This window comes from Dipodomys merriami, unplaced genomic scaffold, assembly GCF_024711535.1.
Source record: "Dipodomys merriami isolate MVZ:Mamm:240054 unplaced genomic scaffold, mDipMer1.0.p SCAF_16, whole genome shotgun sequence".
NCBI lineage: Eukaryota > Metazoa > Chordata > Mammalia > Rodentia > Heteromyidae > Dipodomys > Dipodomys merriami.
In genome coordinates this window covers 20512892-20533101 of record NW_027202937.1, presented here as the reverse complement: position 1 = coordinate 20533101, position 20210 = coordinate 20512892, and the positions used below count along the sequence as shown (strand labels likewise).

Here is a 20210-nt window from a genome sequence, read left to right as displayed (position 1 = left end):
GGGTATAGTGTACCATTCACACAACACCTCTTCTACCTAGCAGATGGCTTCACGCCTAGTTATTTAACCTGTATCTCTGGGTCCCTCACATGGGAAACTTGGTTATGCTTGTAGAGGCTTATGTGGCTCTTGATTCCTTAGTGTCTAGTTTATGCCTGCCTGACCATTGCTCTGGCACCCAGAACCTCATCTTGTGTTCTGTATCTCATCCAGCACTGGGTGGCCCCTGATCTGCTGATGGAAGGCCCCAATTCAGCACCCCACTACAGTAACAGATCCTAAGCAGGAGTGTTGCAATGAATAGGAAGGACAAGATTATGACCTGGTGTCATCTCAGGTAGGGGGAGAGTGGGCAGCATGCTCAAGAGAGTATGGCAGCTTTAGTATGCATATATAGGGTGTCACCCTCAAATACAAGTGATCCTTTTTGGGGAAGTTACCAGATAGTGGGGAGCTCAGGATCCTAGACAGAAGTCATTTCTCTGACTCCTTATTTCTTACTTCTACCCTTTGGGTAGGTTGTTCTAATTCCAATGCCTAAGCAGCCTTTGCTGTATTATACAATGCCACTACTGCCAGAATAAATACCAATGCCAGTGAATTGGGCTAGAAGTTATAATTCGTGCTCAGTATGTGCCAAGTCCTACATGTTTTCCTGATTTTCATAACTATACATGGCAATTATCGACATCTTATAGATGAAGAAACCAAGACTCAAACATCCTAGAACAGTTAACTCTAGACAAGATAGCTCATATTCACAATTTGAACCTAGTTTTGAAAGATGTTAAAGCCTATTTCAGGTTCACAGCACAATCCTGGTTTATTTAATGGTAATGCGGTATAATCAGGGAATTAAGAGTTTCAAACAACTGAAATAAATTCAGACAACCTTAAACAAAAAAAGAAAAGTTATTATGAGACAGGGAGTGTCTTGAGGAACTGAAAACTAGGAATGCAGATGGTTTCCAGAAGGACCTGGAACTGAGAGCAAGCAAACCATAATTTTCATTCTCTTCCACATCTGCTTTATTGTTCTTTTCTCTGGCTTTCTCTGCTGCTTATGAAGATGATGGATATAGCTGCTGCTCTTTCAACCAAGCACAGAGATTAGCTGTCCCTAAATCTGAATTCCTGCTAGAGAAATCTGATTGGCTCTGCTTCACATAGGCATCCTTCCTTGATCCAATCAGCTTTAACCAAAGAGGAAGAATTACATCATCCAGACATGGCTGCCATGGAACTTGAAAGCACCCTCCTTTTGTGTTAGGAAAATCTGATTCTTGTTCTTTTTTACAAATTTGGTTTGCTACTAACGCTCAGTGCTCTGGTACATGGAGAAGTCTTAAGAGTTTCTTTCCACAATTGACTCATGATGGTAATTCTTTGAGAAGAAAACAGTATCAGACTAGGAGTCACCAATAAGTCGTGTGCCAATTATTTTTCTCTTTTGAGGCACATCATTATTGTTCCCCTAACTCATTTTGTGTAGCTCTAATGTTGTGTTGCACACGCGCATGTGCGCATGCACACCCACCCACCCACCATAAGTGTAGTACCTACTCAGAAGAAATTATTTACCTTCATTCCTTTTTTCTCTCTCTGATCCAGGCTTGCCTCAAACTCATGATCCTTTTGCTTCAGTCTCCCCCGCTGTTGGGATGATAGGCATGTGCCATCATGCCTGGCTTCCCTCTGCAGATCAGTGGTAACTTCACAAACTCTCTTTGCTCATGTACAGTGAATAAAATGCTCTCCAAACTCTCGATCTTACTATCTCCTTCCATGCTGAGGATCCTTCTCTTTATAGTTTTTGCTCACCTAGAAGTGGGTCATTTACTCTCAATGGGCACATTGGGAAAGATAATTCACCAGGGGCCCCTGCCCCTTTAGGAGTTGGTCACCAATGCTTTCTCAGTTGAAGGAGGTCATGAGGGAGGAGGTCAAAGGTCACCACCTGCCTACACACCTATATACTTCCTGTATTTTCCTGCAATTGTAAAAATAAAGAAGTTCAAGGGAAAATATTTTTTACTTTTTCTTTTTCTTTTTTGCTGGTCCTGGAGCTTGAACTCAGGGCCCGGGCACTGTCCTTGAACCTCTCTATGCTCAAGGCAAGCATTCTACCACTTGAGCCACAGCACCACTTCTGGCTTTTTTCTGTGTATGTGGTACTGAGGAAACGAACCCAGGGCTTCATGCATGCTAGGCAAGCGCTCTATCACTAAGCCACATTCCAAGCCCAAATATTTCTTACTTTTTAAATATTTCTGTAGGTGATTCAAACTGATAGACGTTTAAGTGTTCCAAGAGTTGGTTTTCAGGCGGGTTGTTTTGAATGTGGGAGCTCATTTTACTATGGAAACAATGTTGTTCTTGCTAGTTGAGCTTTCTAGCCAAATTGTTTATGATCCAGTGTGAAGGCTGGGAAAGTGGCTGAGTGGTAGAGTGCTTGCCTATCATGCACGAAGCCCTGAGTTCAATTCCTCAGTACCACAGACACAGAAAAAGCCGAAAGTGGCACTGTGGCTCAAGTGGTAGTGCTATCTTTGAGCAAACGAAGCTCAAGGACAGTGCCCCAGACTCAGCGAGCAAGCCCCAGGACTGGCAAAAAAAAAAGAGATGAAGACTGGAGTGTGAACTGCTCTTGTGAGGTTTTGAATTCGTTAGCTTCCTGAATACTCATCCCCTGAACTTCTCCTTTGAATCTCTCTTGTCTCTGACTCTATAGGAAGTAGGTAGAACCAAGGTGTATGAGAGGGTGATGTGTGGTATAAGTGTGGCTTCCAGGTATTAAAAGGTGCCAGGGTAATAGATGGTACAAAATGAAGGATGGGTCAGAGTAGAAAGTAATAAACTTTATGTTCTCGTTGACTTTTATAGGAAAGGTAAAAGAGGCTGGCTGGAGAAGAAAGAAAGAATGATTGTCTATAATATTTGATAAACAGGCTCTGTCATCAGTCAATATCTGTGTTTAAAACACTCATCACTTTTTGTTTTCTGGTATGCAATCCTTTCAGTTGTTCTTTCCCTTCTATAAGCCTACAGTAAATGAACAATGAATTGTATAGCTTTTTTTTCTTTTTCTTTTTCTTTTTCTTTTTTTTTTTTTTTTGCCAGTCCTGGGGTTTGAACTCTGGGCCTGGATGCTGTCCCTGAGCTGTTTTTGCTTGAGGTTAGTGTTCTACCACTTGGGCTACAGCACTACTTCCAGCTTTTTCTGAGAAGTTTATTGGAGATAAGTCCTGCTGGAGCTGGCTTCAAACTGCGATCCTTACATCTCAGCCTCCTGAATAGCTAGGATTACAGGTGTAAGCCACTGGCACCCAACTTGTAGAATATTTCTTATTTTTTTAACTGGATCCCTGGACTGACTTCTTGGGATAAGGCATCACACCTACACAGAAGTCTAGCAGTTGGACCCAGAAGGTATGAAGCAGCCTCTAATTACATGATCATGTTATATAACCACAATGTGCTTTTGTGGGACTCTTACTTAGGTGGCTTTCGTGGGATGATTTAATTCTGTTTCCTAACTTGGAACCAACTTATGTTCTGAGCAAACAGATGGACAACAAGGTTGAAACAAGATCTTGTGCTGAAATAATCTTTGAGTCACACTCTTTGACTAGAGGAAATTTACGTCTTGCTTCTTGCAGAAGGCCAAGGCTGATAATTTAATGCACTCGGGGCTGTTGGCTTCTCTTCTCAAAATATGTATTAGGTTCTTCTGGGTCAAAGGTCAAGAACTGCTCATAGAAGAATAGTGGCTAATTTATTTTGCACCTGGCCTTTTGCCCTATGTAGATGCTTAAAAATAGCATTAAACATTTTACGTGAACCTTCTATTTTTGTCTTTCCAAAAATGGTTAAGGACATGGGAAAAAGGGAAGCTTGATTTCACTTGTTAAGTTTATTTTGGGAAGTAAGGGTGCTCTGGTAACAACTCAGACATGGTCATTGGATTGTAGTGCTTACTTGGACCAGTTCATCTTCCTACATTCACTTTCCTCATCTGTGAAATGGGCATGATAAGACCTCTGCCAAAGGGTTACTGGGAGCTTTTGTCTAGGAGGGGCGTGTGAATACACTCCGATGAGATCACATTGCTAGGTGACTATGGAATTAAAAAAAAATTCTTTTTGTTTTGTGCCAGTTCTAGAGCTTGAACTCAGGGCCTCTTAGTCTTGCTTGGCTTTTTCATGCAAGGCAGGTAACTCTATTACTTGAGCCACAATTTTCAGCTTCTTGCTGATTAATTGGAGATAAGTGTTTGATAGATTTGTCTGTTTGAGCTGGCTTTGAACTACAATCCTCAGATCTTAGCCTCCCAAGTAATACGATTACAGGCAATGACAGACCCTGAGCCACCATTGCCTGGCAGAACACAGATCTTGATAGGTTTTTGAAAATTAGAACTCTACTGATGTAACAAATTGTTTTTTTTTTTTTTTTTTGTTGTTGTTGTTGTTGAGTCATGAGGCTTTAACTCTGAGCCTGGGCACTGTCCCTGAGCTCTTCAGCTCAAGGTGAGTGCTTTACACCTTGAACCACAACACCACTTCCAGTTTTCTGGTGGTTTATTGGAGATGAGTCTGGACTGGCTTTGAACCATGATCCTCAGATCTCAGCTCCCCGAGTAGCTAGTACCTGGCAACAAAATGGTTCATAATGAACAAGAAATAATAAGTCTACAAAACAAGTTATTTATTTGAAAGCAAGTGTATCCTCAAGTCTTTTTAGTCTATTCTTTTTTTTTTTTTTCAGTCAGTTGTGGAGCTTGAACTCTGGGCCTGGGCACTGTCTCTCACTCAGCTCTTCAGCTCAAGGCAAGCTCTCCATCACTTGAACTACAGTGCTGCTTCCGGTTTTCTGGTGGCTAATTGAAGCTAAGAGTCTCACAGATGTTCCTGCTGAGGCTGGCTTCAACTTGCAATCTAAAGATCTCAGCCTCCTGAGTAGCTAGGATTATAGGTATGAGCCAGTGGGCTTTTTAGTCTATTCTTGCTGGAAAGGGATCATAGTGTTCACTCCATCGTCCATTTGGTTGTTTATTTATTTGTTAATTTATTTTTTGTGCTGGGAATTGAACTCAAGGACACATACATGCTGAGCATATGGCTCTACCACAGGGCTACATTCCATCCCTCCACTTTATTTTTTATTTTGCCAGTCCTGGGGCTTGAACTCTGGGCATGGGTACTGTTCTTAAGCTTCTTTTTGCTCAAGGCTAGCCCTCTACCGCTTGAGCCACAGTGCCACTTCGGGTTTTTTTTTTTTTTTCTTCTGTTTATGTGGTGCCCAGGGCTTCATGCATGCAAGGCAGGCACTCTACCATTAAGCCACATTCCTAGCCTCTCTATTTTATTTTTTATAGCAGTATAAAATGCAGCATAGTCTGATTCAGGGCATGATGCCGATCACCATGCTTTTCCTGCTCCTTTGGGGTGTTCATTGCTGTTTAGCTTTCTGGTAAGAGAAAAGAAAGCTGAAGTGATATCACAGGAACATCAAGAGCAACTTAAATTATTGAACCGAAACTGTCAGTGTGAACCATGCAGGTGACTTTCCCAGGATTATTTTGAATATGATGGTATCTGACTTTTATTTCCTTATATCTGATTTTGGTGGATCAGGTAGGTATCACAATGTATCTGTTGTCCAAAATCCTGTACAATTATGTGTAAAAATTGCAAGTAGTACCCAGTACTAATGGCTCATGCCTATAATCTCAGCTACTCAGTAGGCTGAGATCTGAGGATTATGCTTCAAAAGCCAGCCTGAGTAGGAAAGTCTGTAAAACTCTAATCTCCAATTAAGTACAGGAAAAACAAAATCCGAAAGTGGAGCTGTGGTTCAAGTGGTAGAGCACTATCCTTGAGCAAAAAAACTCAGGGACAACACCTAGGCCCTGAGTTCAAGCCCCAGGACTGATACAAAAATTTAAAAAAATTGCAAGTTGCAAAAGACCAAAAATTTTCAGGATTAAGTAACTCTTGTTGACTCCGTGAAGTTTTGTCTGTGTTGGTTATCTTATGGGTTAACTCCCACCTACAGATGATAATATTCTGGATTGGTGATTTTCTTTTCTCTTTTCTTTTCTTTTTTTTCCCCCAGTAGTGCTGGTGTTTGAAATCAGAGCCTCATACTTCCTAGGCAAGCTCTTGAACCACTTGAGCCCCTCCTACAGCTTTTTATCTTGAGGTTTTTTTTTTTTTTTTTTTTTTTTTTTTTTTTTTTTTTAAGATTAGGTCTCATGTTTTTGCCTGGGCAAACCTTGAACCATTGTCCTACCTACAGTCTCTGGGTAGCTTGGGATTGCAAGCATGAACCACCATACCCAGCTAGATTAGTGATTTTTTTTCTTCTTTTGTGCCTATACTTGCATTTCATGCACTTGCTTGGTTGGCTTACATGCTTATAGCAGGTGCTCATCCCCTTGTGCCATGCCTCCAGCTTGGATTTTTACTGGTTGATTGGAAATGAGGCCTCTTGGATTTTTCTGCCAAGGCTAGTTTCAAACCTCTGACTTAGCCTCCTGAATAGCTAGGATTACAGGTATGAGCAACCAATGTCAGGCTGGATTGGTAGTTTGTCTTTTTTTTTTTTCCCTGCTAGTCCAGGGGCTTCAACTCAGGGCCTGGGTGCTGTCCCTAAACCTCTTTGTCAAGGCTAGCACTCTACTATTTGAGCTACAGTGACACTTCTGGCTTTTTCTGAGTAGTTTATTGGAGATTAGAGTCTCATGGACTTTTCTGCCTGGGCTGGCTTTGAACTGTGATCATCAGATCTCAGCCTCCTGAGTAGCTGGTATTTCAAATTAAGCCACCAGTGCCTGGTTAGGAGGAAAACTTCAACCTGTTGTGTGTATATTAAGTCATTTGGAAGGAAGGAAGATGCTTGAAAAGGCCTCCTAATTCCAGGAGAATCATCTGGGAGTCTTGCACTAAACTTTCTATTACTTGTCTAGTTTATTTTCACCCTTGGGTATTGAGCTCCTTAAGCCGTTCCTCAGTGCGCTGTGTTGATGTTTTACCGGGATGGACTGTGTATTCACAGTGCTTATCTAAGGAGTCATAAAATATCCTTTTTGTCTTTCGATAAAAAAATGAAAGTTTAATGTGGTGTTAACATCTCTCTAATGAGCCTCCTGGGGTTTAAGAAAGCACTGCATCCGAATGTGCAATTAGAAGTAAAGTTAGGGTTGACTTTCTGTGATTATCTCTTGCTTTTATTATAGCTTAAAAGAGTTTACAAAGTAGTCGGTCCTCCCCCCTCCCTCCCCCGACCCCCCCCCCCCCCGGCCCCACCACCTTTCTCCTTCTCTCCTTCTCTGTTTTCCTCTTTCTTGTGTTGTCTTCCCACACTCCTACCCATGAAACGCTGCAGGTCCTGCAGGGCTGGTCTCCAAAAGCTACTTGCCTAGCTGGTTCCTACTGGTGAGGCACTGCTCTGACTCATTCACATGCTTGACCAGTCTTTTCCAACACTAGCAGATTTATTTATCTTTGCATTCCCAGCACCTGATGAAGAAGCTAGTAGGTAATAGGAACTTCATAAATGCTTTTTTGAGCGAAGCAGTCAGGGTAAGAGTATTATACTAAGGGAGGATGGTAGAAAAGAGTATCGATCTGGAACACCGGAAAGCAAGGTGGTAGGGAATGTATTCTAGGAAAGATGTATTTTGAGTGACATTTAGCTATTGGTCAGGTAAAAAAGATGCGGGGACAGCCTTGGTAAATAGAAAACTGGACACATTGGTGAATGAGAAATGCGGAGAACTTAGAAATCGTGTAATGTGGCTTTACTTAACTGCAAAGTGAAAAGGGGAAAAGGGGAACTGAAAAAGGAAGACAAGGTATGTTACTGTGAAATTTGTGGCAGTTAAAATAAGGACTTCAAAAATAAAATAAAATAAAATAAGGACTTCGGTTCTTAGCCAGAATTGCCTCACTGATCAATAGTATGAACAGCAGTTGTGGGGTTGGACTTCAAAAGGTCATTTGATTAGAAGAGCTTCAATATTTATTTTTATTTAATAATTACTTCAAAGCAAATGGATAGGTATATCAGCTTTTGTTTCAAACAAATGTTTGCCGCAATCACAAATTGAATTCTTAGAAGGACATTCAAGGACAATCCTTCTAGTTGAGAGGTGAAAATACTAGACTCTCAGCCCTACATGGTTGAGTATTTACCATATCATGGGACTACTTATAGCTTATACTAATGTTAAAGGAAGGTTTTCTGGTATAGCTATTATGCACCATTTAAAAATATGACACTTACTGGGTGCCAGTGACTCAAGCCTGTAATCCTAGCTATTCAGGAAGCTGAGATCTGAGGATTGCAGTTAGAATCTAGTTCACACACACACACACAAAAGCCACAAGTGGGGCTGTGGCTCAAGTGGTAGGGTGCTAGCCTGGAGCAAAAGAAGCTCAGTTACAGCACCCAGGCCCTGAGTTCAAGTCCTCGGACAGGCACCAAAATACCACCACCAATAAAATAACAAGACACTTGTAGCTTGTCAGTAGACAAACCTAGATTATTTTTCTACAATGACTACTTTTATGATGATTAAATGACAATAAATGCAAAATGCTCTGCCCCAACTACCCCACCTAGCACACAGTGGGTGCTCAATCAATATAGTCCCTTTCTCCCTTGGACTTCCCAGAGCTGAGGAGTCTTCCCTTTAATCCTTCTGACCTTTTAGAAGAAACTAAGAAAAACAGCTCCTGTTTCCCTGTCTGAAATATCTAAGAGTCTGGAATTTCCTTAGTGATTTTAAACAAGACTTCCTCTTTCAGTGTTCTCATTGTATGATTTTCAGATCATCAAGGCTGATCTGATTTGAGTACAGAATCTTCAAGCCTGAAGTGCTAAGAACTGCAGCAATACTTAGGCGGAAGTGAGACCTTCCTTTGTATGAGACACCCTGGGAATACTTTTCGTGCATGGACCTCAAGGATCTGTGATTTTGTGTAGAAACTGGGAAGCTGAGGGAACCCTTCATTCATTCTCGGCCAACAGTGTTGTGTTGGAAAAATGAAGACTCAAACTAGGTTTTTGTTTGTTTGCTTTTTGTTTTTGTTTTGTTTTGCCAGACACAATTCAGGAGCATGGAATTGGTTTGTTTTGATTAAATTCCAAGGTGATACAATCATCTGACTATTAAAAGTAATTAACGACCTTGTTTTTCCATCTAGAGGTGTAATGGTTCCAGATTTGCAAGTTAGAATGTATTTTGTAACAGGACAATGAAACATGAGCAACGGTTGTGATTTATTCTTCAGAGCGGTAGAACAGTTCACCTGGTTATGATACCTGTGGGTGGTCTTGGAGGCGAAGATTGTAGATGCTTGTCATCACCAACAAATAGCTGAAGAAATGAATGAAGACATGTAGGAAGCCAAGTTGCAAAGCAAAGAGTTTAATATATAAAGTACATCCTTAAGGGAAACACAGGGGTTGAGCTAAGTGGCTCAAGAGTTATGCACATGGTTAATGTGTTCAGCTTTCTAGGAGTTAAAGAGTGTTGGAGGAGTTCATGGTAGTTGATAGAAGGCAGGCTGATTTTAGAGAATTGAGGAATCATGGCTTGGCAGATTTTTGGAAAACATCTCCAATGTACAAGGTTGCCACCATCCCATGCTTTTAAAAGTATATTGTATACAATGCAACCCACATGTATGAAACCTGTATGAAGGAGTTTGTTGTACATAGCTCAAGCTAAGGATGCAAGGGCTTCCCTCTGTTCAGGCGCCTCAGTTTGGTTAGAATTGGCTCAGAGATTTCTCTGCCCCATAGAGAAGTCCTAGCTGCAAACTGACCATCCAAGACTCCCAAGGAGGTATAGTGATGTGGAAGGTCCTAGGGGAAGAGATAGCATCCTAAAGTGTGATTAGGAGAGGGATGGGTTTTAACATTCTTTTCCTACAGTTAACTTACTTTGGTCACTTCACCACGAGACATTTCAGAGAGCATTTCTTCGGAAACATGCAATGTTTCCAAATCTTAGTACTCAAAAAGTAGAATTATTAATCTAGTTGGCTAAAATATAGTAAAGCTATAACAAATATAAGAAGTAGAGAGGCTGGGAATGTGGCTTAGTGGTGCTTGCCTAGCATGCATGAAGCCCTGGGTTCAGTTCCTCTGTATCACATAAACAGAAAGAGCTAGAAGTGGTGCCGTGGCTCAAGTGGTAGAATGCTAGCCCAGAATGCGAGTTCAAGCCCCAGGACTGGGGAAAAAATAAAAAAAGAAGAAGTAGAGATTTTGTAGATCACATTTTGCCATAATCTGATTAATTTAGAAACCAGTTCTAAATACATAATGATAAAACAAACCAACCTATTGGAAATTAAGAAATACTCTCTTAGATTAAACCTCTGATGAAGAGACTATCAAAGAGAACCAACAGGTTCTTTAGAGAGTCATAAAAAGTTTTTTTTTTGTTGGGCTTGGTGGCTCATGCCTGTAAGCATAGCAGAAGACAGGAGGATTATCAGATCAAGGCCAGCCTGGCTTCTGTAGTGATACCCTGTCTTTAAAAAACAAACAAGAAGTATTTATCCTTGTATCTTTAGGTAATTGTGAGGCCGGATAGATAGTTAAGAGGAGGAAATGATATTACTTTTAAGACTCAAAGTAAAACCAGGAAGTCAACTGAGAAAAAAACAAGCACTTCTAAGTTCCCCTAACACCACAGCTGCTTCTAGACATTTAATTTACCAGAATAGGAGATTTAAGGGTAATACCTAAATCAGTGTTCTCCTCTGAGTTGTTTTTTTTAAAGCAAACGCTTTATGAATGGGTAGATACAGAAAAATGAGGAACAGACCTGGAAGGGGGCTGGGGGGACACTAAAACTCATCTGTTGTCCCTGGGTTTTAAGTAGGTGTAGATCCATCTCTGTTTTTTAGAATAATAAATAACATCCATCTCACCCACCCAGAACCACTGTGTAAGGATCGAGTTGCTAGAGGACTGGACCAGACTTTTTCCCAGCTCTGGAAGTGTATAGACTACAGAGAGGAACTACCATCTTGAGTTTTTATTCCCATTTCCTGCATGGGGAGCAGTTAATGTTTCTTTCTCTTCTCCATTTCTCCTTACTTTATCCCGTTAGAGTCAAATAAACCAGCATTTACGTTGTGAGACTTTTCCTTTTAGTGAGACATCTGTGTTTTCCATGCATGCATCTCAAGGGCTAGTGACTTTTTGGTGGAAGTGGAGAGAACCCCTTCATTGATGGCAATAGCATATACTTATCACTCTATTCAGAGAAGAAATTTTACCACTAAATGTTTTTATTCAAAGAGAAAAGACCAGCAAGACAGGTCTAGGGCCATAGCTCAAGTGTAAAGTGTTTGCTTAGCATGCTTAAGTCCCTAGGTTTTATTCTCAGTACAAACAAACAATGAACAAAAACCAACAGTTAAAAACCAACAAAACTAAATGAAATAAAACAAAACAAAGAAAAGCAGCAAGATGCCTGCCTCTACAAAGAAAATCCTTCCAAAAGTCCAAAAAACAACACATATACACATGTAAACTAGGAAGAGGAAATGAAAAAGTTAAAAACTGGTATGAATAGAATAGAGGAAAAAAGCTTAAGAGCTAAAGTAAACAAACATTGTGAAAATGAATAAAAACACACAAGATTAGAAATGAGGATATAGAAATGATCACAAATTCAGGACCTATGGAAAATATTAGAAGAGGTCAATATGAAGACCAGCTATAAACTTCAAATGGGATGGATTAACTCATAAACAAAACATAAATGACAATTCAAATGGAAAATTCAAATAGATTAATTTCTATAGAAATCCCAGTCTGTTCCTTTTTATGTCACAGTTGACATTTACATAGTTTTTATTTTTTTGTTGTTGGTTTTTTTTTTTTTTTTTTTTTTTTTGGTCGGTCGTGGGGCCTGAACTCTGGGCCTGGGCGCTGTCCCTCAGCTCTTCAGTTCAAGACTAGAGCTCTACCACTTGAACCACCGCACCACTTCTGGCTTTTTCTGCTTATGTGGTGTTGAGGAATTGAACCCAGGGCCTCATGCATGCAAGGCAAGCACTCTACCACTGAGCCACCTTCCTAGCCCCACAGTTTTTATTTTTTATTTTATTTATTTTTGTCGGTTGTAGGGCTTGAACTCTGGGCCTGGATGCTATCCCTCAGCTCTTCAAGGCAAGTGCTCTACCACTTGAGCCACAGTGACACTTCTTGATTTCTGGTGGTTTATTGCAGATAAGAGTTTCCTACCTGGACTTTCCTACCTGGGCTGGCTTTGAACTGTGATCCTCAGATCTCAGCCTCCTGTGTAGCTAGGATTACAGGCATGAGCCATCAAAGCCAACTTGCACTGTTTAAAAAAAAAATTAAGTAAAAAACAGTTTTTTAAAGCTCAGAGCCTGGGCACTGTCCCTGAACTTTTATTTTATTTTAATTTTTTGTGTGCCAATTCTGGTGCTTAAACTCAGGTCTGGGCATGGTCTCTGAGCTTCTTTTGCTCAAGGCTCTACCATTCAACCCACAGCTCAACTTTCAGCCTAAGCTAGCTTAGAACCATAATCCTTAGATCTCAGCCCTACTGAGTAGCTAGGATTACAGGTGTGAGCCACAGGTTCCCAGCTAATTTTGTAATTTTAAGAAACTACTTTATTAGAAATGTAGTTAAAAGAAGATAGATGGTTTTCCTCTGCTTCATATATCAGGTTTGGTATTGCCTTCTCCATCACATGCTACATACAGAGTGGTTTTCTTCATAACTTTAAAAGAAGATGAGTATTTTTATACCACCTTTACTCCAATTCTTCCCAAATGCAAGTGAGATTATACCTCTGTTTAACTTTTCTCTTTTTTCTTTATTTTTATTAGCATGTATTAGTTATATAAAACACCTTCTCTTTAAGAAGAACACATAAGACACGTGTGGATAACATGGAAAATATTCCAACCTTGCTGATTAACAGCCGCCAGCTTATTCCATTCCACATAGTGGTTGGGAGCTGCTAGACTTACTCTTGGTGAGGTCAATTGGAAATGTGGGAAGTCTTTGTATGGTTGGAATTTCTAACTACTTACTTATTAGCTCATAACTTCCAAATTATTTTGGAATAATCCCTTTTGGCAGAAAATGAGCTAAAAAGTTACTACCTAAATGAGAAATTAAGTACCAGGTATCTATTTATCCATGAAGGTGGTGATGAATGCATAATTCGAAAAGTTGCTGGAGCAGCATCAGTGTCTGCTGCAAAAGCTTATGACTATTTTAAGAATATTTTGCCCAAAGTCAATGATATTTTTTTTAAACTCATGTGGCTGCAGGAGATGTCATTAAGTTGCATTCTGGGAAGTGTAACTTTTCATTTAGATCAAGTGATTTTTCTAGATCTGTTTCACCCATTTTCAGTATTAAGTTTTCTGTTATGAATATATATGAAAAGTGAAGTAATAGCTCTTACAGGAGTTGGCCGCATTTAACAGAAGAGGGATTTGCACCATTTTGTGTGAGTTTTATATTAATATCACCAAATGCTTCATGTAGAAATTTGGTTGTTACATGATAAGTTTATTTCCACTGGACATGGTGGTACATATCTGCAATCTCAGCTACTCGGAAGGCAGAAACAAGAGGATTATGACGTGGGGACCAGTGCAGACAAAGTTAGTAAAAGCCCTCCTCTCCATCTTTTTTTTTTTTTTTTGGTCGGTTGTGGGTCTTGAACTCTGGACGTAGGCACTATCCCTGAGCTCTTCAGCTCAAAGCAAGTGCTCTATCACTTGAGCCACAGCACCACTTCTGGTTTTCACAGACTTTCCTGCCTGAGCTGGCTTTGAACTGCAGATCCTGAGATCTCAGCCTCCTGAGTGGTAGCATTACAGGCGTGAGCCACTGGGGCCAGGGTCCTCCATCCCATCTTAAAAACAAAAAATAAACCAAAGGGTTGGAGGCCCTGGGTTCAGTCCCCAGTAACACACACACACACACATATACACACACACACACACACACACACACACACACACACACACACACATTTATTTTCATCTAATTTATGGAAGCAGGTATAACTTTTAGAAAAATCATTCTCCTGAAGCTTAAATACTTAATATGGTTGTGACTTTCTCTTGTACATTTGATTTAAAAGTTTAGAATCAAAAGTATTTTTATATTTAAATTTTTTTTAAAATTTCTACTTTATTGAGACAAAATCTTACTATAAAGACCAGGCTAGCTTGAAACTTAAAATCCCATACTGCCTCAGTCTATGGGTTTGTAGATATATGACACCACACTTGGAAAATTTTATTTTTAACTGTTTATTTTTAACACCAATAACAAGGGAAGGATTTATATACCACTAAATAATTCTTCCTGTACATGTAGAGAGAGGAACACGAGATTCTCCATGATTGAAGTTAACGCATCATGGTTTTCCTGGTCATATCCTGTCTTCATTTTAGGTATGCTATTTGGTAGCTTTTTAGTAAATTTATCCATTTGTGCAACCACCACCAGAATCCAGCTTTAGATGAATTCTATCCCTCTATAACTTAGATGGTTACCTTTGTAATCAACTCCTACTTGCCTATCCGGCGCCAAGCAAGATCACAGAAGTGATTTTTAGTGAAAAATGCAAATAAGGTTTTTGGCGAGTATGTATTCATGTCAGAATGTAAATAAAGAAATCCATGGAGAAAAATGTACAAAACGGCTCCTTTCTTACAAACTGTATTAGAAATTCTTGACCAAATTTGCAAATATTCTTTCTTTATATATTAAATAGTTGGAGTCCAACTATTGGGTATGTATGCATTTCCTCTTTGCAGGCCCTTGTCAGACAGAGTTTAGTAATTTTTTAATTTTATTATTATTTTTGTCTGTCGTGGGGCCTGAACTCTGAGTGGGCCTGGGCGCTGTTCCTCAGCTCTTCAGCTCAAAGCTAGTGCTCTACCACTTGGGCCACACTGCTTGCTTACGTGGTGCTGAGGAATTGAACCCAGAGCCTCATGCATGTGAGGCAAGCACTCTACCACTGAGCCACTTCCCAGCCCCTTTCGTAATGTTTTGAGTCCCAGAATATCCCCCAGACATTTCTCTCTCTCGATAGCCACTAAATAATTCTACTTGTACATGTAGAGAAACATGAGATTCTCCATGATTGATGGTTTTCCTGATCATAGCCTGTCTTCAGTTCCACTGAAGCAACAGCAAGCTTGGGCTCTTCTTTCTTATTAGATACCAATTAGATCTACATCCTATCCATTCTGTTTCTGAAATCTCCATTTGTCCCTTTCCTTGCCCAAACTGTTACTGTGCTAGTTCAGGTCTTCATTCTTGTATTCTGAATGCATTGGCTCTAATTTATAAAAAGCTTTTCTTAAAATTTCGTGTCTAAGCCTTTGTCCTTGGTGTTACTCTGCTCTGTTAGAGTTCATCTCAGCTACTTGAAGACCCAGATTTACATCACAATCGTAAGGAAACCTTTGTAGATTCATCAACTGCTGTCCTCTAGTAAAATTATTCTCTGTGCTTTATGGCATGCTATGCCTATCTATCATATGACTCATTGGGATACCTTACTAGCAGATTGTTTGACTCTTAATCTGGACTGAGTAGTCTTAGTAGAAAGGGACTGTGTATAATTTCTCTTTCTCCTCTTTATACCTTGCAGTTTATCTGAGCTATTAATAAAGGCTTGAGGGGATAAATGTTTATCCTGACAATAGACTCCTTAGGCAGATCTTTGTTTGCACAACACTATGGCCTTCCACATATTTATTTAATCTTACTAAATTTTGGCTGTAATCTTTTTAAATCTGCACAGTTGTAAATAACCCATGATGATGTTATTTAATTATAAAAAATATTTATGACAGCAGGCAGTGTGATTATTGCCTAACCTGTGCTTTCATTCATTCTTGGCAGCAGATTCTTCCCTTATCCTGCTGATAAGAGATAGGAACTTAATTGCATGGTAATTTAAAAAGTGGACTTTTGGGTTGAACTTTGGTTTAAGGCTCAGAAGATTTGCATCAACACCAATGAGTAAACAAGCCTTGTAGAAGTCCCTTTGTTTATCTTTCCTTCAACGAAGTGTTACTATATTGAGCCAGGTTAGTTGGGGATCTGTAGCCCATGCTGACTGAAGGTAGATTTTTATTCACATGTCTTTTTGTCTTGTAGCTGCATTTTAAGGTCTCTTTTCAGCCTAGAATGCTCTGGTCTGGTTTGAGCTAGCTGCTTAAATCTCTACAGACATTAGTTTCCTCAGCTTCATAATTAGAGGTTTGGACTGACATACATGTTACAAATTCACATATCATTTTATTCTATTACTTTGCGTCCATTCTCAGTCTTATCTCCTCTGAACTCCTCTGCCTCCCAGGAGGCTGGTACTTCTGCCTGTCCCAGCAATGCTCTCTTAGATTCACTGTGTTCTTCAGCCCTTGGCCTTGACCTAGAGATTGTCTTTGACATGAGCTGAGAAGCAGATTGCTTGTGTCTTTTGGATGGGTGCCCACTGTAGCTACTTTACCACATACACTCGCATATCTGTTCTGCAAATGATTTGTACTTCCTTTTAGGAAGCACATTCCTGACTGTGATTGCAAAAGTGAACATGGAAAAAGTTCAACGAATTTGAAGCTGGAACTGTGGCCTAGGAGGTGGTAAAGGGTGAGGAGGGGTAGATCATCCAGTGTAAACAAAATCCTTTCCGACACTTGATTTTGTTTGATCATCCATTGCAAATGTCACACAAAATCAAGTGTCAGAAAGTTTTGGAATGAGGAAGGCAAGGGACAGGATCCCACAACAAATGGGTTATTCTCTTAGACTTCCTTTAACTGAGGATACAACTAAATTACCAAGTGTTTTCCACGTAATTTATTGACCAAGCATTTGAAAGGTATGGTTTAAAAAAAAAAAATCATTGTTTTACAAAGACAAGGGCCTGTGGTTTTTGAGACTGTTCCTGACTTGATTTGCCTACCTTGTAACTTTATCGTTACACGAGAAAGGACATGATGTACATGAGAAACCTTGCCACAAAGACAGTTTTCTGGTGAGATAGGAAGGCAGGCTCTGGCCTGTTATTAGAAGAAAGAGATCTAAAGAGCTCTTTAAAGGAAGGAAGGAAGAAGAAAGGTTGGCCTGTAAAGATATGTACATGAAGCAGTAAGCATGGAAGGCCCAGGAGGTGAATGGTGCAGGTCTGGGCAGCAGGTCTGAGCTGGACACGCAGCTCCTGGGTTCCTTCAGTAGCTGCCCTAGGAGAAACAAGCCAGAGGTTCTGACCAGGAGCTCGCCAGTGGGAGCCCTGGACCTCCCTGGGTGCGCTGGCGGCTGGATGCCATAGGGTTAAGGCCATCACCTGCAACTGAAGTGCAACCCAGATGGGAAGTAGGAAGTGAGCGCCTGAGCTTCCTGTATAAATAAACGCAGGGCTCCTAGCGCTGCTGCTGCTGCTGCTGCTGCTGCTGCTGCTGTGTTGTTGCTGGCTGGTGAGCCGTGCCCTCCACTCGTTCGTCTCTGCAAGGTTCCTGGGGAGGCGCAGCTGCCCATCAAGAGCAGGAGGCGGGTTAGGGACTCCTCCTCTTCTCCACCGATAGGTCTGGGCGTGGAGTCCTGTGGCAATCCTGCGAAGTGTAAAGCTGTCAGGCGCAGAGCACCGAGGGAAAGGGGACAGAATGAAAAAGCTCCTCCTCCCGGGTGTGTGAGCAGCCCTGGCTGCCTGTGCGCCCCAGACAGGCTGCGGAGAGCCGCCACACGATCACAATTCTCTGCCAGGTAGGTTGAGTGAGCTTTCTGGTTTTTGGTTTTGGGTTTTTTTTAAAACAGGCTGCAGACTATGCAAACCAGGAATGGTGTTAGCCTTAGAGCCTAGAATAGGATGTCAGATCTAAGACTAGCTGTGACAAAAACCAACGGTTTAGGCTTTATTTTCTTTCTGCATTCAGTCCTTAAGGCGTACAGCATTTGCATGCGTGCAGAATGCCTTAAACACCTGTTAACTTAAAAAAAAAAGCAATAGAAGCCTTTGTAAAACGAAATTAGTTTCCGTTCTAATAAAATAGCCTTGACAGTATGTATAGTAAGACTGATGATTAAACCAAAACCGGTTTTTTTAAACCTTTAAGGGGAGACCCAAGCTTGCCATAATCTTGGATGTCTACCGTATCCTGTTCTTTAGAAATGCATAGGCAAATATATTGACAGACGTATGAATAAGATGCTTCGTTACCCATGGAATCTCTGTCTTAGGGTATGGAGGTGGTTTTTATCTTTTCATTACTGATAAAGTAGAGTGAAAAACTCTGACCCTATTCTCAGGTTTGAGTCAAAATGAAGCTGAGTCCTGTGTCAGAGGGGTCATGTTCATTTTTTGCTTGCCCCTTCCAGAGTGTACTTTTCACTTTTCCTATTTGCTTCAGAGATTCTGCTCTAAATATATTTCTCATGCAGGTACTTCATTTCGCAGAATGAATTCTGAGTTCTCTTTCTTCATATTTCCTCTGGTAAATTGTCAATTTCTTCTTGCTTTCCAGCCAGGTATCTATCTTATCGAAACGTGAGCTAGAGACCCAAGTAGGAATGTCAGTGTCCTTCTGATTTCACATTTCTGGCTGTTTATTTGAACAGAGAAGAGATTCCCATGAAAAGATAATGTCTTTTAACATTTCGTAAGCAGCAGATTAAGGGGGTGTCTCTGCCCAGAAGCAAAATAAATGAACTTTGAGATGACTCAGTTTTTAGGGTGTGGATGAGAGGAACTCAGCCAGTCTTAAGTGAGTTGCTGGCTAATTAAAGTTTCTGTTGCAGCTTTTTACTGAAGTCAGCCTCTTGGGGTTCGGTTCCTTGAACATGTTACTTGCTCCTCTGTTTCCACGCAAGCTGCCTTTCCTTCTTTACCTTAGTTCTTTCATGGGTTAGCAGTCACTGAATTATTTCTGAAACTTTCTTGAGGAGGCAAAAGAGAGAAAAAGAAAGACATCCATAGCAGGCCCATGAAGCCACTTGGAGAGAGTTGCACATTATGAAATCGGCAGCTATGATTTCACTCAGCTCCTGCCCTGGCCTCGGGCACCTGTGGCAGGTATTTTACTCTTTGTGGCAGACATCAAGAAAAATGGGAAAGAAAAAAAAATGCCGATTTCAAAACCAACCTCCAACTTCTCTGATGGGTAAAACAGTACAGGGTTAAACAGAGGTAGCAAATGTGAAAAAGATGTAAAGTAGTAGAATTGGGTTGCTTGGCTTTTTATTTAAAACAAACAGAGAGAGAGAGAAAAAATCCCAAAGCCAATCACCTCAGATAACTTGCTTCTCTACTACTGTGTTGGAAGGAAGATCCGACTGTGGTTAAACCCCGTCCATTTACCCAGGCTTTTACAAATATTTACAGTCATCCATGCCAAATATCTCTATGCTGGGCACCGAAGGACATTCTCAGCACTGAAAGGCCCTATTCTCATGAATGGCTTCAGTTCACTGACAATTTAAAGACATCCAGGTTTCCAAACTAAGTCAGTTTTTAAGACTCTTTTTTTTGGGGGGGGGCAGTATGGGGGGCTTGAACTCTAGGCCTGGGCTCAGTCTCTGAGCTCTTCAGCTATAAGGCTAGGGTTCTACCACTTGAGCCACAGTGCCACTTCCAGCCCTTTCTGTTTATGTGGTGCTGAGGAATCGAACCCAGGGCCTCATGCATGTGATGCAAGCACTCTACCGCTGAGCCACCTTCCCAGACCAAGATATGTCTTTTTAAAAATAAATCTGCTTTTAAGTCTCAGATAATATACCAAAATTTTGTAACCAAACTTTACAGCACTGAGAATAAAGTGTTCTCTTCTCTCTCTCTTTCTCTCTCTCTATCTCTTTCTCTCTCAGAAGAAAAGAAGTTTTCATCTAATCAGTAAGAAAATTTATCTTCCTGGAGAACATTTCTTGTCTTGAACAGTATGGATCCTTCTAGTCAGAGAAAGTGTATTTCAAATTTCCTCCTGCAAAGTTGTTACAGTATTTTAATACTTGGAAACATTTGCCCATCGGAATCATTTCTCTGAGATGTTGGCTTCCAATCCTGGTTTCTGTGTTTTCCCTGGCCTTGTCATGGTGCTATATCCCTGTTGAGTGATCTTTGTGGTGTTAGATATTTCCAGTTTGGGGTAGAGGTCAGGATTTGTGTTGAATC

General features: G+C 40.6%; 1 protein-coding gene across 10 annotated transcripts in view; it reads left to right on the top strand.

The window, feature by feature from the left end:
- Rnf144b (ring finger protein 144B) overlaps positions 1 to 20210 on the top strand; it is a 163725-nt gene that overhangs the window by 68062 nt on the left and 75453 nt on the right. For 2 of the 10 annotated variants that reach the window (XM_070024492.1, XM_070024494.1), the window contains exon 1: positions 17632 to 17809. The exons of the other annotated variants lie outside the window; for them this stretch is intronic. The gene's annotated coding sequence lies outside the window, so the exon portion shown is untranslated. Of the gene's footprint in view, positions 1 to 17631; positions 17810 to 20210 lie in introns of those variants that run through there. 10 annotated transcript variants of the gene reach the window in all.